The sequence below is a fragment of the Lissotriton helveticus genome, chromosome 5_1 (assembly GCF_964261635.1).
Source record: "Lissotriton helveticus chromosome 5_1, aLisHel1.1, whole genome shotgun sequence".
Lineage (NCBI taxonomy): Eukaryota > Metazoa > Chordata > Amphibia > Caudata > Salamandridae > Lissotriton > Lissotriton helveticus.
The window spans coordinates 972,753,992-972,781,200 of NC_136065.1; positions in this window are offsets into that span (position 1 = coordinate 972,753,992).

Consider the following 27,209-nt stretch of genomic DNA (forward strand, 5'->3'; position numbering starts at 1 on the left):
TCTGGGGGCCTGCAGGGGGCCCCCAGAGTGTAGACCGCCTGCCTTTCCGTGGCGGCATTGCCGCCATGGAAAGGCATTGCACTCTTGCCATTGTAACATGGCTGGCGGTGTCTCATAGACACCGCCACCATATTCAACATTTTCCGCCCCGGCCGCAAGGCGACCGGGGCGGAAAAGTGGCGGGCGGTGTTTTCTTCCGCCGTGGTCCCCCGCCATACTAATATGACGGGGGGAATTCAGGGAAGGATGTCGGGCAGATTGCCCCGCCAGGCTGGCGGTGGCTACCGCCAGCCTGGCGGGGGCAATCCGCCCGACATCCTAATGGGCCCCTAAATTGGCAAAATAAGGTGGGTGGAACCAAATCTATAGAAGCTCAATCATGTTTGTTTTTCTATCAAAATATTCTCACAGTTTGTAAATGTAAATTGAAAGGGCCAGACAACAGTTTAAAACCCCATATTTAAACGTAGATGTGATCACCGTAAATTCCACATTGTATTGTCACAACAAGGTGCAAAAATGTCTAGCTTTCAATGTCCTTGCATTTTGGAACATTGTCGCTGGCTCCATTCATTCTTCCAAATTAATTTAAAGGTTCTGATTGGTCCATACTGTTAGGTTCTATGCGCCCACATAGTTTAATGCCTCTTATCACAAAGTATTTGTTTAATTTTCACCATAGTCCCGTTATCATTCCCCTAACTGTTCACTTCTTCTCTCAAGCCTCATCTTTTATGTTCTGTTGAAATCCAGATTACTTCCAATGACGATTCGTTAATTCGCATTGCAAGTTTATTTGTTAATCAATAGTGGAGGCAATAACACGGGTACCATTCCTTGGTGACCCAATTAATCATTCTCGAATAAGACCTCCACCATCGTCCAATATTGCTGATGTAGTTATCAGCAATGTGCTAGGTTGAATACCCCTGCAAACCCTGGTTGCTTAAGACTGTCACACAATAATGGGAGCAGGAATCAGGTACTACTCCTGTTGGCAGACGTTGGTTTTAACTTGATTTGAAAGCACCAACTTCAGTGTGCAGCTGGCGTTCAGGGCCGGTTCTAGGAATTTGGGGGCCCGGGCGAAGGGGAATGTGCGAGGACGCTCTAATTTACATAAGTGACACCTTCAGGGCTCCGGAAGCGGCTTTGTACAGATTCCTCCTGGGCCGTCTCCTCTCTGCCACCTACAAACATCTTTTTCACATCTCATATCGGGCTAAAGGTGGGAGAATTGCTTGGGGTCTGGCTGAGAATTTAAAACAGTGCAGACTGTTAAGTGCTGACAATGGGTATCACGCAGTGTCACTGAATGGCCAGCCAGGCTGGAGGCCTAATTGCAGGACATACCTGTAAAATGCGTCTCATTGTGACTTGCACAAAATGAAGTGTCCCTCTTCCTTAGGCCTTACCACACCATCCCAGAGAGGCTCAGGGAGGGGGCCCGCTCCTGTAAGCCCAATTGCAAACAGACACCTTTCGTTAATGGGATCGGCAGGGGCAGAAGAGATTTGGTGGTGTGTTGCACTGGTGCGGGCTCCTTGCTGGGTGGCTGAGGGCGAGGCCCTGGGCAGCTGCCCAGACTGCCCGTGCCCAGTACCGTCCCTGCTGGCGGGCGTCCCAACCAATGATGCTTCGAAATACCAAGTATGCTAAAGAACGCCCAGCCCAATGGATTGGGACTCGCATGCAGCTGTCACCTTGGAAAGTCAATGAAAGAAATGAAGGTTAAAGGGATGTTATAGTTAGGTGAAAATGTCAGTTCAATCATACCATTTTCAACTAACAAAGCCACTGGAATTCACCAGTTATAGTTCTCTCAAATATCTATAACTTGTGCCTTAAAGTAACTAGAACTTGCGACTCACCATGCACAGTGTTATTATCAATGATGTCATTTCAGATGTCATCAGTGATGCTATCTATGATTTCCTAGAACATGCCATAAATGATAGAATAAAGGATCTAATTATCAGTGCATGGCAGTGGTGCAGGTTATTTTTACTAGAGGGCTCTGCATCCAACCCCCCACAGGCAACCAAGGTCTCACTATGCACAACCTTTGGCTATGCACAGTGTGGGGCTGGCTGCAGGCCCTTTGCCTACCCTCACACTCAGACACCCCAGCTGAGTACAGCATTTGGTGGCAGTGCTGGGTTAACCACAGGAAGCCAAGGCAAACACTCAGGCCCAGCTCCCTTTTTAAAATAGTTGTTTAATCCTGCAGGTTTTTCAATGGAGCCAGCACTGCCCTGTGTGCCAGTGGGATGCACGAGTTCAGGGGGCCTCACTGGCTTCAGCAGGATACTGGTGGAATTGCAGAAATCCCACAATTTTTTTTTTTTACAAAATTTGGGCCTGAGGTCCCACCACATGGTCCAGGTGGTCAGAGCACCCCTACCCTGCCCCGCATAGCTTTTGTTCTTTTTTAATTTGCAGAACATGGTGACCGAGTATCCGTGTACTGGAATGGTAGACACAACAATTCTTTTCTTTTTACAGCCGGCCAATCATAGCACGGGCTGCCACAGAACTCATGCTTCTGTGGGATTGAGACAAGAGTCAGGAAAGAAAGCCTCCTCTGTGAGTGAGATGTTTCTGTTTTTTTAATTTCAGCAACTCTTGCAAGCCTCTTGTGAATTCAACCATCCAGACATACAAAGTTTTTAAACCTTTATGTTTCGGATTTACACTAGATCACAAAAAACACACCTTCTGGACCAAGATCTATCATTCTGCTAAATTAGGTGTAATTCCATTCAGACGCTTTGGCTGCTGCACCTTCAAAAAATCCAAATTGATACTGCATGAAGATATTGCATTTTAGGACTCCCCTTTGTATCGGTCCTCACTTGATGGATCACGCTTAAAATTTCCAGGAAGTATTTGAGAAAAACAGAATACTTTTGGGGAAAGATTGGTCAAATGGCATCAAAGTTATTAGCAAACAATAATTTCCTGTGGAGAGTAGTCCTAGCTTACAACTACGGAAAGCTGACCGTATATATATATATATATATATAACGACGCGTTTCATCCGTTGACTTCATCAGGGGAGTTGGGTAGGAGAGAGAACAGCCCAGCATGCTTTGGCGGCTCTTTTTTAATTCCAAAAACCTGCCCCAGGAGGTGTGGCTCACTGCGTGGCCTCATGGTTAATGTAGTCCCGATCATTGTAATCTAGTGATTAGCTTGCTGTTGACTCCCCAAATCAAAGTTACTATCAAAGGCTATCCAGCATGGGTGATAAGAAAAGCTAAATCCCGGGCGGATGGCATCCCCAGGTCTGATACCTTAGAAGACAAGGAGATTGAGACTAGCAGTGAGGATGAACAGACACGTCTCATCCTCACGTTCAATACTGAATCCAAGCAGATTCACAAAATTGTATCCCAGAATTGGAACATCCTCACCACTGACAATGTGATCGGTAAGGATATCTCCAGCAGGCCCCTCATAACATACAGAAAGGGGAGATCCATACGTGACATGGTGGTGAAAAGTGACATCACCATTTATCCCAAGGTACAGAACCTTGGATTGGCTGGTTTCTTTCCTTGCGGTCACTGCACGGCGTGTAGATTCAGTACACACAAGAAAACCGTAGAATATAATGGGATAAGAAAAGAACGTACTCAATTCCTTACATGCAGTACAACTTTTGTCATTTATGTCATTGTGTGCCCATGTGGCCTGTGGTTTATAGGCAGCAGTACCAAACAGGCCAAAAATCGTGTATTAGAACACTACCGGGCCATCTCCAATAACAACGAAAAATACCCCGTAGCTAGACATTTTGCTGGAAAACATTTTTCCAACCCAGCACAGATGAGTTACCATGTTCTGGAACAAATAGAAAGAAATCCCCGGGGAGGAGACAGGACCTTAAAACTGAGACAAAAAGAGTCCAAGTATATAATAGAGTTTCAAAGCAAGGCCCCAGGAGGACTCAACCAGGATGAGGAGTTAGCAGTCCATCTTAGGGACTAATTTAAGCTAACCATATATGCACTACTGTTCTGCCTAGCCACAGTGTTTATGCTCTTACACAACTGTATGTATTTCATGCTCGTTCTTTCCTTCTTCCTCTTTCATGTATGCTTGCACTGTTTATTTGTAAGATGATGCTCTTAGTGAGTTTTTAATTGACATGTCGAGTTAAATTTTGTTCTCTCATGTTGTTTTTTTATAGATTGGCACCTAGCACGGGATCTCGTCATCACCTCATTCACCTGTTGTTTGCTGACATGTGGAAATTATTATATCACTCTTTCACGAGCACGTCACCCCTTCACTTTGACATCTCGGCAGTTTCTTTGAGTACGGTAGGCCCCGTTGTGGGGGGCAACCTTCCAACTATGAACTTGGTGTATTACAACTAGAACTTGGACGTTTCATAGAACTCATGTGTACCTGGTCTATTGATAGTACCTTGAATTTTCTTTATATTGGAGTTAAGCGGTATTTTACCAACATAGAGATCATCATAGTGTTCATTGATTGACTTTCACTCTTTTTCCTTGTAATTTGATGGTTAGTCTCAATATCATCCATAGGAAAAGCTCTTGAATTTGTTTCAAACCGTATGTATTCACATATGTGTAGACATTCGACTTCTTTGTCTGCATTTCACATTATTTACTTACACGAGCGTACTTTGGTATATTGACTTTTCCGTACCCAGGGTAAGGAATATACGACTTCAATTGTGTCATTGCAGTTGTTTGTTCACACGCGTATTTGGGCATGTGCGAACTTCCACCTTGTCTTACAACTGAGGCAAGCTATTTATGTGGAGCATCCAGTAGTTCTGTGCCGTCTGCAATAAAACTACAAACATGGCGGCATTCTCATTGTTGTCGTTGGCAAGACCGCAATGTTTCTTATTTTATTTGCCCTTGGAATGATTACGAATGGAATTTTGTTTGAGACACAGGTACTAATGTCTAAAAAATTCTAAAATTCTAAGTTTATTCGTGATTTCGCTGCCACTATTTATTTTTCATTGTTTGTTTTTTGAACATAATATTGTTTATGCAACTTGATGTGGCTTACAAATCTCGATGTGAGACCTTATTATTTGAATTAAGGTAGTATTTCTCTGTTAAACCTTGTGCAGAGAAAATGTGATTACAAGTCCTGTTTCTATGTTTCTTTCACCGACACTTTATTAACCATTGAAACTGTTGACAAACTAACGTGATCAAGGCTGTCCGCAGCCGAAACATGTTGTTAGTTTAATAAACACCCTTGGAGCAGCAGCGGAGTTGTGTGTGATTTTGCGGACTGAGAGCACTATCAGTTTGGAACTTTGTAACTTAATTTACCGGCTTGCTCGACCGGCATTGGTGCCACCTCCCTCGGGGCCGCAGTCAGCGTCTCAGAGCGGATTTTGAAATGGATATATATATATATATATATATATATATATATATATATATTCACTGAAAAAACCATAGGTTATAGACCATATATAGTTAGGAATTAGCATTTACAAAACCTTGAAAATTCACTGAAAAAACCATAGGTTATAGACCATATATAGTTAGGAATTAGCATTTACAAAACCTTATTTTACTCACACAAAACCATTGAAATTCCATATATAGTTAGTTGCACTAACTATATATCGCGCACCCGCAATCCACTGCTGATGATGTCACATATTACATCATTCATGACATGGTCAGTGACATCACTGATGACATCACTGATGACATCTCAAATGACATCACTGATGACATCACTGATGACATCCCTGATGACAACATCCAGTGACTGTATGTTTCTGTAAAGTTAAAATGTGTCTTACATATTGAAGAATGAGTGCAAGTATAAGTGTCTGGACAAAGGATTTAGTAGGTGCATGACTGAATGTATGAGTGAGTGATTAAATGTGTCTCACTGAGTGCATGGGTTAGTGACTAAACTGTCTTAATTTGTGCATCATTATGTCTGTTGTTCTGTAAACTGCTGCATGTGTTGATCAGTAGCTATATGATTAACTATATGGGTTACTGATTGATTGTCCAAGTATTTGTATGGGAGACTGAGTGTGTGTGTGGCTGGCTGGGAGGTGTGTGACTCTGTGCAGATCAATGTGTACTTGTATCAATGATTGTATAAGAAGGTAAGTGTGTGTTAGTATATGTTTGAAAATGTAAGGTGCTCTATGTTTAACTGTATAGACAAGAAAATGGAAGTGTCATTGATTCTTTACAGGACTGACTAGGTGTGTGAGTAACTCCATGGATGAGTGGCAGACTGTGAGTGTCTGTATAGGTGTATGAGTGCATATGATAGTGTTGTAAAGATGAGTGATTGTGTGTATGAATGATTGTATGGGTGAATGAGTGAATGTGTGTGTAGACATAGGAATCAGTGAGTGCGTATGTAGTAACTAGTATTGGTATGTCAATGGTTTCAAAAATTATACTCTGTATTTAACACTGGGTGAAACAGAGGTTATATTAAAATGTGAGGAGATGCATTGTATTGTCACATGAATGATATCATCAGTGATGTGGTCATTGATGTCAAATGAGATGTCATCAGTGATGTCATCAGTGATGTCATTTGAGATGTCATCAGTGATGTCATCAGTGATGTCACTGACCATGTCATGAATGATGTAATATGTGACATCATCAGCAGTGGATTGCGGGTGCGCGATATATAGTTAGTGCAACTAACTATATATGGAATTTCAATGGTTTTGTGTGAGTAAAATAAGGTTTTGTAAATGCTAATTCCTAACTATATATGGTCTATAACCTATGGTTTTTTCAGTGAATTTTCAAGGTTTTGTAAATGCTAATTCCTAACTATATATGGTCTATAACCTATGGTTTTTTCAGTGAATTTCATTGGTTTTTTAACAGCTAATATTTGTAGCTGTAAAATGTATTCTTCTTTAAATCCAAAAATATATTTTAAATGTTTATTAATAATTTTTTTTTTTAATATTTTTTTTTCTTCGTTCCCGCTTCGCGAATCGGGAAGCTTCCCGTTAGCTGACCTTGATGCCGCGAAATAGACCGCGAGCCGGTAAACGTTTCTTTACCGCAACTGCCGCGTTAGAAAACAACATCGTGACGCCTCCCATCCGCATGACGTTTCACGTTGTCGCGTGATACGTCATATGACGTGCTACGTTAGCGAACTAGTACGCTTACCGAGTCGCAAAGCACAGGTTTCTGGAAGCAAAGCGGGAGGCCCTGCAAAGCGCTTAACGTAAACACAGCAGGTCATGTGACTTGGTAATAACACTTTTCATTGGTTCATTTCACTTTTGGTTTCCTAATGATGTAAGACTAGGTCATATAATCTAAAATGAACACTTTTCATTGGTTGAGAACTCTTGTTTTTCCCAAATGATGAAAATCCCTCCTTCTTTCCTCACTCTGACTTTCATCATTGTGAGAGAAAGACCCTTTGTGATCACTGAGCAATGGCTTCTTTAGTAGCTTCAGCTGGTGCTTCCCCACCACCTCCACCACCTCCAAGGAAGAGTGGACCACCTGCTCAAGTTATACTTCAACAAGAAGAGGAAGAAGAGGAACAGAACGACGAGCACGAAGAGAGGCAGTTTTTGCCTGAGGAGCCCAGGACGTCTCACCGGAAAGAAAACTTCATTTGGCAATTTTTTAAAATTCCCAAAGGTCAGAAAAAAGTAAATGCAAGATACGTAACTTGCCTTATATGTCAAGATAGACTGTCCAGAGGAACCGAGAAAAAATACAGTTTCGGAAACTACACAATGCATCGCCATATGACTAGGTGGCATCCTAACAACTACAGTGCTGCACAGTTTCGGAACGACCTAGATAATCTCCCTATTATGGCCAGAAGATCTGTTGTACCGGAAGTAACGGGACCAGAGGGCAGGGAGATGGTGCCAAATATACAAATGAGATTTGGTGAAGTAAAACACATCTGCGTATTTTGCGATGGATTCATTTGCTACGGAGAAAGAAGCATCACTCTGATCAACAGAGCTATTGACTATCATATGCAAGTTTGTACGAAACGCCCAAAATAATAAATACTTTTTTTTTGTTTTGTTGCTCCTGTTGAGCCCTTTACAATGAATCGTTTTCATTGCCCCCTCCAAGAAAACCCCAAAAAAATATAAAACTGTTCAGAAAAATTCAAAAAAAGTAAAAAAAGTTCCGAAAAATAATAAAAAAAATATAAAACAACAAAAACAATAAAAAAAAAAGTTCTTTTCAGAACTACCTCCCCGTTATTAAAAAATTGGTACAATATTTGGAACTGTGCCAACCTCTATTTCTCTTAGTTCGCATCCCAGTTCGCTCGCCGGTACGCGAACCGGAAGCGAACCAAAAACAGTAAGTATAAGGGAAGGAAACAGACACTTATGTTAAAAGAAAGAGAGCTATAGGGGAGTAAACTAGAGATACTATTACCCGTAATCCACTGCTGATGATGTCACATATTACATCATTCATGACATGCTCAGTGACATCATCAGCAGAGGATTGCGGGTTTTTTGGCAACGTGCCTTATCCACGGTTTAATAACGCTGCCTTTTGCTTTATATAAGTTTTCAAATTGTATGAAATATATACCAATAGGTCGTTATGAACCTTTAGGTAGTGCTTTTCTTCATGAGGTCTGGTCGCTTCCATACACATACAGATGTTTCAAAGATGATCAAGAAGTTTATCTGAATGGAGAGGAATGCACTGAGACGCCAGATCATTCACTAATGTGTAGGCACATACAGTTACACGGTTCATGCAACAAACACCGACCAAATATGGCTTGCGTGTTGCAAGGCACGCCAGTTCCTGCTATCATCCCCACGTTCAAGTTGTTGGAAAATGGTAGTTATTTGATGCTCAATAATGAAGATTGTTCTGAGTTAATTAAAAGTATTCCTTTTATCGTAACAGTAAGTGAACGGGTTATTTGCTGCAGAAATGTTCTATTTCCTCCCACACATGAACATAGGGAGTTTTCAATTTGGCCACAAATACCAACCTTGGGAGAGATTTCAACGGCATGGCAAGAATAAGAGCTCTTTTGTCTCAGGGAGAGGTGGCCTTGAGTTCGGCCCGTGAAACTTTCGTGCTTCACATAGCGAACACCCGTACAGAGGTGCAGACCCTTTTCAATTCCGATTTGCCTTTCAATTTCAGCAAGATGGTTCGGACTATCTTTAACGCATCCTCCACAAAGGCCCTGGCGCACTTTTTTAAAGTTGTTACCAGTGGTCTTGTGACTTCATTTGAGAAAATCTTTGGAGTCATCCCTGCTTTCTTTCATTCCATTTTCTCCACTCTGCTTCGTGGATTGGCATTTTTACTTGCATTACCAGCGGACGCTCTTGTGCTTTTTTACATTTTTAAATATGGATGTCCCTCCTATGCAACCTCCCACCCTGCAGCTGCTGACACTGTTCCGCAATCGCATGCTAGAATATTATGGCACAATGCCGTTGGCGATATTAAGCACGGCATATGGATTATCTTTTCGATTCTCCTACTTCACCTGTGTCCAGCCTGTATTTCACTGCCTGACCTGTGATTTCGATTGGGCCATTGATTTGTGTCTCTGCGGACCGGTTTCTCCTGACGTCGACTTTAATCAGCTGATGACTCCTATCATTACTCACGAGTTGGTTTGTCCTGGCGAAAGGATTATGGCTGTGGCATTGATGCATGGACTAATTGGTCCCTGGGATTTACTGGCGGCAGCACAGTCTTTCTTGGAGCAGAGCTTTCTTGAAAACCCACCGAGCTGTCCTCTGATGGTGATAGAGGATCCGGTGCTGGGAGAGCACGTATGTTCTTTTCCACTTTTAAATTGGATGGCTGAACTGTTTTCGGATGAAGACGGTGACTTCCTATTGGAGGCTGTTGCAGCTTATTTTGCATACACAGTTATGTCATAGACCTTTTTCATGTTTGATATGCTGAGTACTAGCATTTCATTGACAATTCATTGACTTATTTGTCAAGTTTTTATTATTTACCTTGCCTATTGGCTTAAGACTCGATAAAGTACTTGGCTGTTTTATTTTTCTTTAGCATTAAATTTTCCTAGTTTTTAATGCTTTACCTTGCGGACCGTCCACATATAAACTTGCAATCTGCTCTCATGAGATGGCACTTCTATTATCTTATTCAGTTCGTTTCCGGATCATGGGGAGGTGTCATCTAGGTCCTGGATATCTTTACACCGTGTTAAGTTAGCATGGGCTCATTACCGGTTTAAACGCCATTTTTCCTTTTTTGCAACTTCTGCACACGACACTTAGTTGTTGCTTTAGCTTTCCACCTAGTAGTTCATCGTGGTTTACATGAGAATAATATGTTATTGCTCTACTATCTGCTTTGCTTGTTAAACTATATCTGTACAGCGAGTGCTAAAGTTTCAAGAACAACACGATACAGAATTGTTATGAGGTCTGATCTCCACGACTTCATACTCATAACATAAGTGCAACTTCTGCCAATTCTGGGCATGAGGCGGGTTTTATATTGCTTTGCCGAACACACATACACAACAGTTGATGCGGTTCACATGAAGAGAGAGCTGGTGTATGCTGATGTGATTCCTTCAAATCTAAGACACTAAAGTATGGGCACGCCCTAAACCAACACAAAGAGACCTTCTTAGCAAATAATATAATATGTGTATTAGGGAGGGTGAGATATAAGCAGCCGCGGGCCGTGGAGGGAGTTACGGTGAGGCAGGGAGGCGGGGAGGGGGAGAAGCAGGGTGGAGCCCTCTCTACCCTGCCCCTCCCCCTCCCCGCCTCCCTGCCCCACCGTAACTCCCTCCACGGCCCGCGGCTGCTTATAAGTGTTGCTAACTCTTATTCATTTACAGCATGTTAACATACTGTCACCATTCGCTTTTTATGTACTAGTAACTATGCTGGTAATTTTGCTACTGATAATATGTGTACTTGTATTATCTAAGATACTACGCCTGAGAAGACGGCATTAGTAAATAAACATTTCAAATACACATGTGTTCTTCTTAACTACATGTTCTGGTTTCTAAGAAATATATAACGACCGACTGTTCATGAGTTCCACGTATCCTGAGGTACTATAAGTTCATATTCTGGATTGTCTAAACATTGAGAGTTTGTTATATCCAATGTGACACTGTACCTAGCTTGCTAAGGGGTTTTTGATTACTAACGTGAGTTTTGGGACACCCTAATTCGCCGAGGTTCCAATCCTCTGTCCACAGTTCTGTGTGAGAACAGAAACCCTGCGACAGGGGCACCCCCGACCCTTGCTGGAGCTTCATCACACTTGCGATACAACTCCAGCAATGCGCCACCTTTACGGCACAGATACATCACGCATCTGTGCTGTTTTTGCCCCATGATGCGCCGCATTGTAAATGCAGCACACCATAGGTGACGGAACAGCGGCACAGAATGACTAACACATCCCTGGTGATGCGCCAGTCATCATAAATGTATCCCTATGCTTCTTATCTTGTTAGAGATGAACCGCCATATGTATCATCAAAGTTTTTTGCATTTCCTAAATAGCGAACTTTAAGGAATAAATAGCGATTCTTTACCATTCCTAGTTTGCGATTAGCTATTTGCTAATTACAAATTACCCATTCATTTCCTTCATTTCCATAGGGCGGTTGGACTCACTTTTAGCTCGAACGGCTGAATGGATTTCCACGAAACTTGGCAAAATTGTAGGGACTGGTAGCCCGATGTGCCTTTGCTATGTCTCAAGATATATGCTCCAGTGGTTTTTACGAAAATTAACTTTGAAAAATATATATTGGGCTACATTGGCCTATATATATGTTGGAGCCCAAATGTAGCCCAATGTAGCCCAATGAAGCCCAATGTAGCCCAATGTAGCCCAAAGATGGCCGCCAGACACACAAAAAAACAAATGTAGCCCAAATATCAGCCAGATGTAGCCCAACTATAGCCCAGTGACAGAATGACCAATCAGCTTCGCAAACCTCCGTTACGCGAAGCGGAGCGCTGTTACAGATATATATCTTTTTTTGAACGTTAATTTCTCAAAATCCACTGGAGCACATATATTGAGACCTAGCAAAGGCACATCGGGCTACCAGTCCCTAATATTTTGCCAAGTTTCGTGCAAATCCATTCAGCCGTTCGATTATTATTATTATTTATTTTTTTTGCCCCGCGGGGCCCTTTTAAAACCTCCACATCAAACCTAGGGGGTCAGCGAGGATCTACTATTCCCCCTTATGCTCATTTACCCCTTCGCTTTCGCCTCCTCTTGTCTCTCGATCCTACCGAGAGACAAGATGGCGGCCGCTACGGACTGTTTGGAATGTTGACAGACGCCGGAGAACCAATCAGCTTCGCTTCACAAAGCTCCGTTGCGCGAAAAGTACGCGTCCTGGGCCGCTGCCCGGTCCGCTGTTACAGATATATATCTTTTTTTAAACGTTAATTTCTCAAAATCCACTGGAGCACATATATTGAGACCTACAAAAGGCACATCGGGCTACCAGTCCCTACAATTTTGCCAAGTTTCGTGCAAATCCATTCAGCCGTTCGGGCTAAAAGTGAGGCCAACCGCCCTATGGAAAACTCAATGTTAAAAACACGTTTTGGGACCCCCCTTTTTTCTCGGCCCCCCCTTGACGAACCCCCCCCAAATTTTCAAGGGCTGCTCAGAAACAAAATGTGCCATTTTCCTGAAAATTTCAGCCAATTCCGTCCACAAACGCCAAAGTTATTAGACATAGAATTTTCAAAAATCCCATAGAGAAAAAATCCTAACTATATATACCTACTGGCGACCGCCAGTAGGTAATATATATATATCACACACCCACACACACACTGGCAGTCACTGCTGTTTATAGTTACGTTATTGTTTCCTTAGGAAGAGTGTTTTTTTACATTATGACTGTTTTTGGGGCTGTTTCACAAATCTTTACTAAAGTTTCCCAAAACAAATTTTGGCCCAAAAGTTCCTTCCTGAAAAGATTCAGGATGATCTGTAACACAGTGATGAAAAAAAAGGTTGGCACCAAAAGTTTGACTTTTCACGTTAATTACCATCAGAAATTGGTGACGCACCTACTAAAAAAACGTCTAAACAAAATTACATCAAATTTGGCAAAATGTAGTACTTTACTTTACAGCATGCTTTCTGGGCAGGAGAGAAAGAGACAGAGGAAACAAACTGTTCACAGAGCACAGGTGAGAGGACCTGAGACACCACAACAGATGACAGATGGCATGTGGGAGAGGCAGTGGCAGCACAATGACAGCAAAGGGCATGTGGGAGGCAGGGGCAGCAAGCAGACAATGGAGGGCAAGTGGTGGAGGCAGGGCACAATAGACAATGGGGCAGTACAGAGGAGCAGGGACATATGGAAAATTGAAGGCAGGCTGGAGGGGCAAATGTAAGGGGTTGACAATGGAGGGCAGGTACAAGGGGCATGGGCAGCACACAGACAGAAATGGGCATTTGGAAAGTGCACAGGAAGCAAGCTGACCACAGAGGAAGGTAGGAGAGGTAGCACAACCAACAGAGGGCACGGGGAAGGGATGGGCCAGCACGGACAATAGAGGGCAGGCAGGAGGGGTAGTGACAGTACAAGATACAATGGAGGGCAAGCAGGAGGGTCAGTGGCAATTTGGACAAACAGGGCCGGACTGGCCCTAGCGGGCACCGGGCATTTCCCCGGTAGGCCGCTAGGGTGGGGGCCAGTTTTGGGTCCCTGGGAGGCCGTTTTTGTTACCGGGGATCGGCAATGTCGGCCCCAGTAACAAAATCGGCCGAAACCGGCCGTCGCAAAATGCTCAGCTGCACTCCCACTGACCCCAGGGGGGGGGGGGCAGCTGAGCAGTTTGCCAGGGCCGGTTTCAGTTTTCAGTCCGGCCCTGTAGACAAGTGAGGGCAAGTGAGAAGGGCATGGACTGCAAGCCGAACATGTAGGTAGATGAGAGGGGAAGGGACGGCACAGCAGACACTGGGCGATATGCATCTTTTGGATCTCCACAGATTCTGGAACTTAGACACACAGACATTTGTGACAATTTTAGACAAGACTTGACATTATCAGGGCATTCTGGGTACAAAAATGTAGTGGGATCCATGTAACTCACACCACCCTGGACTTCGTTTGGTTTCCTGTTTTCAGATATTCCTGGGTGTGATTGGTTTCTTTGGGTGGCAGGAGTGCCCGGACCCAAATATCGTAGCTATAGTCAGCACCAAATTTGGACAATATTCAAGGTGAAAACCTGATGTCCCCATGTGTCACTTAATGACCTTTTATACTGCACACAATAGACATAGCCACAAGAGTGCTGTACCATTCATATTGGAAGAAGCACTTCTAAGAAAATGGGCTATTAGTTGTGTGGCCTGCACAAGTAATTAGTCCAAATTCACCCTCCAGTGGGAACCAAACACCGCATTGTAATATTTGACTCTCTAGGGGTATCGAAGCAGAGCAGTCCAATGCCTATTCGAGGGAGGTGGTGTGGGCTAGTAATTACCATTTGCTGCCGCACAATAATAACACTCAATTAGTCATTGCCCAGTCTGTGCTTTTTCTTTAGAAAAGGAAAAGTACATGTATTACACTAACACCACTCAAAACTGCAGTAATTTGCAAATATATATAAGGCAGGATGAAAATACCTTTGGAAACATTACATTTTATCCCAACCAGATCATAACCTCAAGATTCACAGTACCCCCCCTATCCCCCCTTTCCAGGTACAATTTAGCACATTTACATATATGGGTGTGCCAGCTTACATCAAGTTAATGTTCCTACACTTCAAGACCAGAATCACAATATTTTTTCACCCCATCAAGGACTTCAATAACCATCCCTCTGGATGTAATATGAATAATCAAGCATTGCAATCATGTGCTCTCATTATCATTAAGAACCCATTGCAACCTTTCAAGTATATGCATAAATATCAGCATCTTTAAATAAAGCCTTGTCAAAAATATCGGATGAAGCATTGCTTAAACCATTTATAAATAAGGCTTTTAAATAAAGCATTGTCAAACCACTATTTTTAACACTTTTCAATACAGCATTGTTCACACTTTAACATAAATTATTTTAAAATAAACAATGTATCTTTGTTTCAAATACCAAACTGCAGGCCACATCGCCTACAGTCATTGACTCAGCCCCTAGAGAACACTACACTGCACTCCCAGCTGTAGAGCTAAAGCCCCAGCCTGGGGAGTGCTTAACCCCTCCCATGCTGGTGACGGAACCGCTCCGTCACCAGCCACGGACGCGCTGTGCTGATGACGAAGCGGTTCTGTCACGGCCCGCTCGGCACGCCTGCGCAGCGCGGATTCCGCGCCTGCGCTGGACGTTCTGTTGAGCGGGCGGGGCCGTGACGGAACCGCTCCGTCATCAGCACAGCGCACCCAAGGCTCGTGACGGAGCGGTTCCGTCACGAGCATGGGAGCGCCGCACGGCCCCCCACCCCCTAGCGCTGCGGCGGAATTGAAGGGGTTAAAACAGCCACGCAAAGCTCGTGGTAGTCAGCTTCTCTTTAACCCACTTAACTTCGGGTCACCTTATTGGGAAAGTTCCATGGGCCTCTTCAGTGGGAGCTGAGGCTCTTCTGCAGCTTCCCAGCACTCTTTTTTCCTTGTTGGTGGTCCCGCTACTCTGGGACCACCACAAGTGGTAAAACGTGCTTGCCAATATCTAGCCTTGCAGGGGATCATGGGGTCCTCCCTCTGGAGCATGCATACACAATGGGTAGCTCCAGGTGCTTGTTTTTGATGTGCTGTGTGGCCACGCATAGTATGACTTGCTTTTTTCTGTTTTTTTATTAATCTTGGGGGTGCCTGGTCCTACGCAGGCACCTCTCAGGCTTTGCCTCGTGGGGGGCAGCCCAGAGACCCCACCCCTGGCTGCCCTGTCGGCTTCTTGGACGAGCAGCACTTCTCTGTGCTGCTGTGGCAACCTGCAGTTGTTCTCCCCTGACTGCATTTGTGGGCAGAGTGCCTACTTTTGGTGGTGACTGCCTGCTCTCCGCTGAGACATGGGCATAGGGAATGGGGCAAGCACACTATTGATGGGGAAGTGTGATGGTACTTCCCCTACTCTCTTTTCTCTTCTTAGGGAAGCACAACAGTGGGGGGCTGGAGTTGGGGACCTGGGCCCCCATGGATGACATCCCCATCCCAGGCCCTCTGAACTTAGGGGAGGGAGTCCCACACTTGCCACTTTCCAAGGTTACGAATGAGAGATTCTCCTGATGGTGACCCATGGGGCCCTGACCCACCCTGGGCATTTTCCAGACTTTTTCACAGAGCTCCATGCACTCCAGGAGCTCCCAGGAGGGGTAAAAGTACAAATCCTTTTTCTTCCAACACCTCAGGACCCATTGAGCCTTTTTGCTTTATCTTTGGCTCACTTTCCTTAGGCTTCCTGGTCTGTAAGTCAGCAAAGTTTGCTGAGACCTGGTTCCACTATATCTCTGTGCCAGCCTTTCCTCTGCTGTTTCCATCCTTTGTGGTGCAGAGGTCCAGTTGTTCCCTCAACGGGTAATAAGGGGGCATAAGGGGACCAGTTTTCCTGGACCTAGGGAGAGACCCACTGGTCCTGGGGTCATCTTTATGCATAGTGCCTAGTCCAGGTGGGCATCAAGGGGTTCCTCCTTCTAGTTGACCATGGCTACACACTCCAGTGCCAGTGTTTAGGTCCAACAATAGCACTACAAGAGAAGTCTGGGCAAGACTTTTTAAGTGGTGGAGGAAAGTTCTAGAAGCCAGTTACCCTTTTCCAAATCTAGGGTGCCACTTCACCTCTCCGGCCCTGTTCCAACCCTCCTATACAGCATTCTGGGACAATTCGAGATGGTGCTGTCCAGGAATCCCTGACCACATCTCCCCTGTGTGCCTCAGATCCACCGGTCGCTAACATCACTGCATGGGCCTTTCCCACCAAAACCTGAAAAAGGAATCCCCTCCTGTGCTGGCTCCAGCGTTCTGTGCACCCTCCTTTGTTCAGTGGGATTGGGGTGGCCCATTACTAGTATAGTTTGTCAGCTAATTGGTGGATACACTTTCTCCTTACCCACCTCTTTACTCCTCAGGAGCTGAGTAAAGCACTGTTAATTGCTCCTTTCGTGTCAGGAGGCCGTTGTTCCTGGTGCTTTAGAAAAAGGTAATTAACTATGCCAGCAGGGTGAAAAAAGGTTTGGGCTTTGAGCCTGAGCCAGAGAAATATGAATCTCCTGGATGCCCCATATGTTGTACAGATTCCTGTCTCATAACTCTACATTTTATTTTGCCACACTTGTTCTACTACATTTTGATATGTAACTGGGCTTTGTAGGCCAAAGGGAAGCATAACTGCCCCCTATCTGTATAATTGAGTGTCAATGCATACAAGTCAGTAACCTACACTGACCTTCCTTAATATTTTACACTAACATTATAAGGGCTTCCCCAGGTCAGTACCTAATCCTGCAGAGGCCCCTCTGCAAAAGGCTACCTGTGTGCAGTTACTGGACTGTGCAGGACAGTAGTAACACATGTGAAGCCCTCACATGCTTTCATGTGTAATACGCCAAGTGCCCCTTACCCTTGCTGCATCAGAGTGGCCTTATCTTAAAAGGCAGGCATTGGTGGTAAACATGTGCAGTCTATTTACCATGTGTTTACTCTGAGTGATTCTCTGGCTATGGGACTCACCCCGAGTAAAAAGGCAAAAAACTAGATGATCGCAAAGCAAAGAATCCGGGTGAATTACATGGGCAGAACCCATCTCACTACAGTTTGGAAACACAGACCAGTAGAACATTAGTTATTATCAATTGAATTTCTCTACTTTTTTCCTTAAAAAATGTAAACCATTGTCCAAGAAAGACCACATTTCGCAAGTTGCCCTTTGAATATCATGACACTATGCGTAACTCCAAATGCATAGTTGTACAAATAATCTCAGTAAATCTTGGGTATATTAAATAATGCAAATGTTTTCTTTATTCAGAATTTTTGTTTATTAGATTCTATCATATGAATTAATGCATGGTCAATACACAATTAAAACATTTTTGTAAACTGCAGCTCAGTTGGTGGCTATGGGTATAGCATATTGTTGGAAACAAAGAATCACTATGTATCTTTGTAACAAGGAGGGTCTGATGGATGTAATTGTGTATTAGTTTTGTAAAAATTTTTCAATGATTAGTTTCTCTTGGGAACACTATTAGCGATCTACACAAATGTCTCTTTGCTGGATTTCAAAATCTGTTTACTTTCCAGAAATGTATAGCATTCTGAGTTCACCTATGGGTATCATACCAGTTTCTACCATATACTGCAAGCAAGTAAAAACAACTGAAAATCGAGTACCACTTAGAAAATTGCAAAGGCTGCAGTCAAAATGATTTTCAACACAGCTATGCCTCTTCCTCAAAGTTCGGAAGAAGGTTATGTTAGCAGGGCAAACATTTTGTTGTTGTCATTTTTAGAAACAATTTACAAAGCACTTTTTACTGTTTTTCATAGAAAACTCAAAATGTTGGTATGTTTTGACTGTTCTCTTAGTTCTCTTCAGAGGAATCTACAAACCCTGAAGACATTTAGAATTCACAACATCTGAGAAAAAATAATGCAGATTTGGCCAGGAAACCTTTTTGTGGGAACAAAAATTATAAAGGCTTAAGCATCATGTGATGCAAACACAAAAAATAGCTCCGCATTGGGACATCTCACCCGTTAAGGTGCTAAATCCCACCACATTTTCCATAGTGGTTTTTCAGATTTCTGACTCTACTGAGCATGTTTTCAGAACTGCTACTGTTGATTGAATGTCAACTCTGCATGCTACACTAAATTAAAGTGCTAGAATGGCAGGAGCTCTGCCACTTTTTGGCAGTCTGCATAACCCATCTCCTCTAAGTCAGGCTTTTAATGTGTAATTTATAGCATCATTTAAACATGGATCTGTCTAAAACGAGAAGGAAAATTCTGAGATTTGTCGTTCTCCAGAATTTGGCCAGGTGGTGACATTTACGAGTGCCTGCAGGTGCTTAATGGACCCTGAATAAAAGTATGCAGTATCTTCCCCAGCTCAGGAGCATGCAGACAAATTATACCGTACAGAAGCGTTGGCCAATCATTACTTTATTCTTCAGCATACACTCACGGATTGGCATTACATCATACTTCACAATTATACTCACCCTAACACCTCCCCCATATTATGTCTTTCCCTCTTCATAGTGTGCATACATTTTAAATTTTCTTTTCTGTCTCGAACCTTGCCAGAATTCACTGATTGATACAGGGTCCATTGAGGCAGTTTTGTTTTGATGGCTCTCTAAAAAGCAAGGTGGCTGGACTCTCACCAGTTGTGAGTGAGGAGTTGATTGACAGACCTGGAGGGCCTGGCACATGGTTTCATTTAGATCGATTCTCTTCTGCGATGCTCGCTGAATGGCCCTCTTGGGGGTGCCCATGAATATTTCAACTACACCACTGGCTTGGGGCCAGAGGTGTGTACTTTTTTGGTGCTTGACATTGAGTTGGACAAGAAATTCTTTCAGCTCTTTGCTGGTAAAGGGCAGGCAATTTTCAGAATTTAGATACCCCACGTTGCAAAGATTATATCAAACCGTTCTATGACTTTGTCATGGATTGTTGAAGATAGGTCTTCCACCCAAGGAAAATGTGAATATTTATTTAGGACTACCATGAGATGGTGTCCATTTCATAAAGGCCCTAAAAGGCAATTGCAGCCCTCTCAGATGCAAGGGCAGGAAGGCCCGACATTGTCACTGGGTGCTGTGTCACCTTAGGGGACAAACAATTGCAAATGTGGCATGCTTTCAACTCCTTCTCTACTTGCTCATCTAGCTGAGGGAACCACACTCGATCTATTAAGACTTGTTTGGCAGCCACGTTACCACAGTACAACTCTTTCAACAAACTTGTCGATTGTTTCACCAACCTGTTTTTGTACTTGGTTGAAGATATACCTTTCATAGTTGCCATTTGGCATTGGACTGAACTTGCCCTCTAATGCTTTACCTTTTGATACGATTTTACATCAGTCCATGAGATTTTCTTTAGCACTTATTTTCCTCCATTGCCTGCAAGGTTTTCCAAATATTTGATCTTTTTGTCTTCTTCCTCTAGTGCATCTATGAAGTCATTGAATGTTACGATCCAAGAAGCCCACCTGGCACCAATGTTCTGTTTCTTAGAAGTGTCTAAATTTGTGGTGGCTTCAGGAACATGGCTGCTGTGTATTTAGTGCTCCCTTCTGCCACCACTGAACGCATGTGCTGTTCAGACGGCTTTTGCCGTGAGGGTGGCACCGAAAACTGTTGCAAGTACTAGCCTTATGTTTGACCCTGGGTTGCAGAATGCTTCAATCACCCTTAATGGGGAGTAAATCCTGTTTTGTGATCCTTGTTGTTGTTGTTTTTGCTTTATCTGAGCAACAGTTCTGGGGTATAATGGAGCATCGATTCAAAAAGGGGGGTGGTGATGGACAGAGTATCTGAATTAAGCAGAACACTCCTACCCAGTCAAAAGATCAGGGCTTTATCCATCACCGTTTTTTAGCTCACTGCACCATCCCAGTTCAGAACCTGGCTATATGCAAATTAGTCTGTCCCTGGCCCAGTGCAACATGGGAACAGGGCAGACCAAACTACCAAGCTAATTCTTTACTGGAAAGGAAACAAGCTTCCGGGGACCGGTTTCTGGCATTACAGCCGTCTTCGGCCCGGCTTGCTTGAATCCTGATGGTGCAGTGAGCAAGGGACTCACATCTGAGCATACCCTTCCACACTTGTGGTGGCCAAAACGATTAAAAAAGGGGGGTGGTGATGGACAGAGTATCTGAATTAAGCAGAACACTCCTACCCAGTCAAAAGATCAGGGCTTGATCCATCACCGTTTTTTAGCTCACTGCACCATCCCAGTTCAGAACCAGGCTATATGCAAATTAGTCTGTCCCTGGCCCAGTGCATCATGGGAACAGGGCAGACCAAACTACCAAGCCAATTCTTTACTGGAAAGGAAACAAGCTTCCGGGGACCAGTTTCTGGCACTACAGCCGTCTTCGGCCCGGCTTGCTTGAATCCTGATGGTGCAGTGAGCAAGGGACTCACATCTGAGCATACCCTTCCACATTTGTGGTGGCCAAAACGATTCAAAAAGGGGGGTGGTGATGGACAGAGTATCTGAATTAAGCAGAACACTCCTACCCAGTCAAAAGATCAGGGCTTGATCCATCACCGTTTTTTAGCTCACTGCACCATCCCAGTTCAGAACCTGGCTATATGCAAATTAGTCTGTCCCTGGCCCAGTGCATCATGGGAACAGGGCAGACCAAACTACCAAGCCAATTCTTTACTGGAAAAGAAACAAGCTCCCGGGGACCGGTTTCTGGCATTACAGCCGTCTTCGACCCGGCTTGCTTGAATCCTGATGGTGCAGTGAGCAAGGGACTCGCATCTGAGCATACCCTTCCACACTTGTGGTGGCCAAAACGATTCAAAAAGGGGGGTGGTGATGGACAGAGTATCTGAATTAAGCAGAACACTCCTACCCAGTCAAAAGATCAGGGCTTGATCCATCACCGTTTTTTAGCTCACTGCACCATCCCAGTTCAGAACCTGGCTATATGCAAATTAGTCTGTCCCTGGCCCAGTGCATCATGGGAACAGGGCAGACCAAACTACCAAGCCAATTCTTTACTGGAAAAGAAACAAGCTCCCGGGGACCGGTTTCTGGCATTACAGCCGTCTTCGACCCGGCTTGCTTGAATCCTGATGGTGCAGTGAGCAAGGGACTCACATCTGAGCATACCCTTCCACACTTGTGGTGGCCAAAACGATTCAAAAAGGGGGGTGGTGATGGACAGAGTATCTGAATTAAGCAGAACACTCCTACCCAGTCAAAAAATCAGGGCTTGATCCATCACCGTTTTTTAGCTCACTGCACCATCCCAGTTCAGAACCTGGCTATATGCAAAATAGTCTGTCCCTGACCCAGTGCATCATGGGAACAGGGCAGACCAAACTACCAAGCCAATTCTTTACTGGAAAGGAAACAAGCTTCCGGGGACCGGTTTCTGGCACTACAACCGTCTTCGGCCCGGCTTGCTTGAATCCTGATGGTGCAGTGAGCAAGGGACTCACATCTGAGCATACCCTTCCACACTTGTGGTGGCCAAAACGATTCAAAAAGGGGGGTGGTGATGGACAGAGTATCTGAATTAAGCAGAACACTCCTACCCAGTCAAAAGATCAGGGCTTGATCCATCACCATTTTTTAGCTCACTGCACCATCCCAGTTCAGAACCTGGCTATATGCAAATTAGTCTGTCCCTGGCCCAGTGCATCATGGGAACAGGGCAGACCAAACTACCAAGCCAATTCTTTACTGGAAAAGAAACAAGCTCCCGGGGACCGGTTTCTGGCATTACAGCCGTCTTCGGCCCGGCTTGCTTGAATCCTGATGGTGGAATGAGCAAGGGACTCACATCTGAGCATACCCTTCCACACTTGTGGTGGCCAAAACGATTCAAAAAGGGGGGTGGTGATGGACAGAGTATCTGAATTAAGCAGAACACTCCTACCCAGGCAAAAGATCAGGGCTTGATCCATCACCGTTTTTTAGCTCACTGCACCATCCCAGTTCAGAACCTGGCTACATGCAAATTAGTCTGTCCCTGGCCCAGTGCATCATGGGAACAGGACAGACCAAACTACCAAGCAAATTATTTACTGGAAAGGAAACAAGCTTCCGGGGACCGGTTTCTGGCATTACAGCCGTCTTCGGCCCGGCTTGCTTGAATCCTGATGGTGCAGTGAGCAAGGGACTCACATCTGAGCATACCCTTCCACACTTGTGGTGGCCAAAATGATGCAAACAGGGGGGTGGTGATGGAGGGAAGGAAACCTAAAATAATCACCTAAGCAAGTCACATTTAGCAAAGGGGAATAAACCATAAACAATTACCTAAGCAGGTCACTTTTAGCAAAGGTAATACCAAACAATCCTCTAAGCAGGTCACTTTTAGCAAAGGGGAATAAAAACATAAAGAATCACCTAAGCAGGTCACTTTTAGCAAAGGTAATAACAGAAACAATCCTCTAAGCAGGTCACTTTTAGCAAAGGGGATAAAACATAGAGAACATGGCACATGAGGTATTAAAACACATTCAGAGGTGCAGGTAGAACATTTGCGCAGGAATCACATAAGCAGTAAATCATAAATTGCGCAGGGTGCATGTAGCACAAGACTAGAACTGTCCCTCAGGCCAACTGGCCTCGCAAGGGCTAGGACGCCCTGTGTCCAAAGTGTCAGGGGCCTAAACGTTGCAGCTGCCCACGAAGTGCTGGGCAGCTGTGAAGTGATGAGCAGAACACCCGTGGGAGCCTCGCAGGCTCTGAGTAAACAAATGCCCCCTTTAGCCTCTCCTGGGCTCTCGCAACCAAAGTGGACTGGGAGCCTCGCAGGCTCTAAATCAAAAAGGGGGGGGCTGCAAGCCTCTTCTCAGGCTCTAAATGACAATGAATGGCCCCAGAGCCTCTCTGGGCTCAAAACACAACTGTGGCACCTTTTTTATGGAAGTTCCCCCCCTGGGGGGACTCGAGGACAATGGCCCACGCTAGGTGGGAGTCCCGCTCAGGAGACTCGCTGTGGCCAAAAAATGCCCCCAGAGCCTCTCGTGGCTCCATCACTTAGATGCGCCCTGAGCCCTCAGGCTCAAAATGCTAAATGCTCCAAGAGCCTCACGGGGCTCGAACACACTCGTACTGGAGGGGGAGGGGCGGGCACCGCAATGTGCCCCGACGCCCTCCTCCCTCCTCTCCACTCACCGGCTGTCTCGCTCCCCGGGCGGCTGCGGCAACGGGCTCCCTTCGACGGGCCTCTCCACCGGCTGCTGGCAGAGGTCCGGGGCTCTCCTCTCACTTGGGAGCCCCGGCAGGTCGTGCAGGCTGCTTCCTGCTTCTCCTGCCTGGCCCCGTCACACCACAATCTGCCTGACTTCCTCTGGGGCCGCCAATGGCAGCGCGGCCCTGGGGGTACAGAGGCAGGACTTCCGGGTCGCCGTGGGCAGCGCGGCGGCCCAGCAGGGTCTCCTGGGCTGCGGCGGTGAAGTCGCTATGCACAATCCCTCAGGGGCAATGCCGGGTGGGCACCGGCCTCTAATTTAAAAATAGAAAGCGAGGTGGGCACTCGGTCGGGCCGCACAGATAGCGGCAAGGTCCCTGGCGAGGTGGGCACTCGCCAGGAGCTTCAAAAATCGGCAATATAGACGGCAAATGCCGGGTGGCCACCGGCTGAGCCAGAAAAGCGCTCCCAAGCGCTAGCAAGCCGAACAAAGCGCTCCCAGGCGCTAGAAGGCAAGGTAAGGCGCTCCCCGGCGCCAGGGGATAAAATAAAGCGCTCTCAGCGCTAGAAGCCACATGAAGCGCTCTCAAGCGCTATGCAAGGATTCAGCACTGGGGGGGACAGAGAGCAGCGCTCTCAGGACTATAGGCAAGGAATCCTCAGTGCTCCCCAGCACTGGAGGTCAGGACAGGGCTCCAGCAAGGGCTGGAGGCAGGCAGGGGGGCAAGGCTGGGCCAGAGCCAGCACACTGGGTCTCCAGGCAGGGAGACACTCCAAGTGGCGGTCCTCCTGGCCCCAGCAGCAGCAACAGCCCCCTCTGGCAGAATCCAAAAGCAGAACAGTTTCTGTGGGGACACAGCCCCATTTTTATACAGATAAATCCTTTGTTTCAGGGTGCAGGGTGGGGGAAACCAGTTGCAGCTGGCTTGGGAGTACCCTTGATGGCCCCACCACCCCTTTCATTCACTGGGGAGGCTTGGGTCGTTAGAGAAACCACAGGGGGGCGGAGCCAGCATTGTGTGGGGAAAAACCCAGCCCATCCAGGACCCAGGTGCACTCCTCCCACACATCACTCATGCTTATCTCACACTCACCACCGGGCAGATCAATCCAGACTTCCTGGAGCCTGGCATGCCAGCCAGCTCCAGCCAATCACGCTCCAGCACCCTCACTGCACACATACATCAATGTCCAGAAGTAGCACTTCCCAACTAGACACATACAAGCCGCTCATACCATTGCGCAGCATTCATTCTCACGAGTTCATACATACCAAACTCGAGCCTGCACTCCCCACACATCAGGAACTAACATGGACACACACATTTCCCATGCATTCCTATGGGAGGGCAGGCCAGCCATACTACACGCACGCACTTTACTCTGGGACACAGGGAAAAAGTGCGCAGAGACCCAAAAATCACTACACAGGGTCACAAAATAAAAGAAAAAAGATTAGGGGGAACCTGCCCTAAGGCCCAAGTCCAACATTATGTATATATACTTTATACAGATCAACGTTGTGTCCACGGTGAGGAGAAAAAGGAAAGGGGGAGGGAAGTGGTAAGTGATTTGTGAGGAATGAGGTAGTGTAAGGTAGTTTTAAAAGTCAAATGTAGTCACACAAAACCATTTTTTAGTTGACATCACATGGGCATATTATTCTTGCCCCATACATTTACAATTGTAAGATCCTATCCCATGCAAAAAAACACAGTAGCATTGATCTGTTGATTGTGGGTAGAAGTTGTAAAAAATGGAAAGTCGACGTTTCGACCCCTGGTCAATGTAGGTTGAGTGGCACCTTACTTTGGGGTCTTCATCAGGACTAGGGGCACCTATAGTTAAAAGATATATAGATGAGCTAGCGAGATGGCAAGTTTTGTAAGATAAACAGAATAAACAAATCAATTATTTACCAGATAGCCACATTCAGTGAGTGGCAGCCTCCACGGCTAGTGGTTGGGCCCGTGGGCTCCTTATATACAGAGAGCGTGCTTTGTCCTAAAAATAGGTGAATAAATATGTAAGTGGGTTATAATTACCAAATACCCACAGAGAAACAGCTTGATTACTCGCGAGCGTGCGCGTTACTTATAAACAAAAACACAGCCGGGTTAAAAACATGATACAGAGGATATATTGAACAAAGGAAAGAGGGTCAAATACCTCTGCCACTATTTAGAAAATTCTACCCACAATCAACAGATCATTGCTACTGTTTTTTTTTGTATGGTATAGGATCTTACAATTGTTAGAAATGTATGGGGCAAGAATAATATGCCCATGTGATGTCAATTAAAAAATGGTTTTGTGTGACCACATTTGACTTTTAAAACTACCTTACACTACCTCATTCCTCAGAAATCCTTTACCACATCCCTCCTCCCTTCCTTTTTCGCCTCACCCTGGGCACGGCTTTCAAATGATGTATATTTGTTTTTTGAAAAATACGTTGTCTGGGACCCCTCCTTATGGATAATTATTGTTAATCATATTATTTTCCAACTGCCTCCCACTATCCAGAAAGAAAGCAGGTAATTTGTCTCTCTAACAATCACAGGACATGTGCAAACATGCGATAACTGTTTTCCCTTTCATATATTATCTGCAATTGTCACTAGGATTGTCCATTAATTTTTGCTTGCGATAAAGGTCTGTTGTTTTGTTTCCTGTTTGGAACGCCTAAATAATTTAATTAAAAATGCCTGTTTACCTCCAGATAAGCCAGAGAACTCAACGGGCATATTTTTAAAGAATTACATCTTAATACTATATGTGCAAATGGTAAACATGTATATTTCAGTTAAATAACGTATTTACTTTGGCAAAAACAGTATGACTTGTCATCCCAAAACAATGTTTAAAAAAGTAGAAATCGCAAGCAGTTCAATTTCTGAAAAATAGTCTTTTCAGGAGGTCTCTGGTGGAAAGATCGTCTGAGTGACAGGGGAATCTAAGTTGTGTGTGCTCTTCCAGTAGTTTCAGTTGTTATACTATTATTGCTATTTGTGGAAGAGTTTGACCTTCCGATTGCTGTTTATTTGCTGTACCTCGAATTGCTTTAAACTGTTTATTTAATCTCAAATTTCCACTTATGATTCTTTGTTTGGCCCATTATCAGGAGAACTTTATCTACATACACTATAGGCTTGACTCACAAATTGCACACGTGAGGGATTATAACTACGTAAAGAGTCGGTGTGGAGATTACCCCAGTACGAGTTGTGCATAGTGAAATTGTCATTTTTCGTTATTGCAGTGGAGTATTTGTAAGGTCAAAAATTCATAGGGATGGAAAATTTGCGTAATTTCACAAACGCATTTTCTTCACA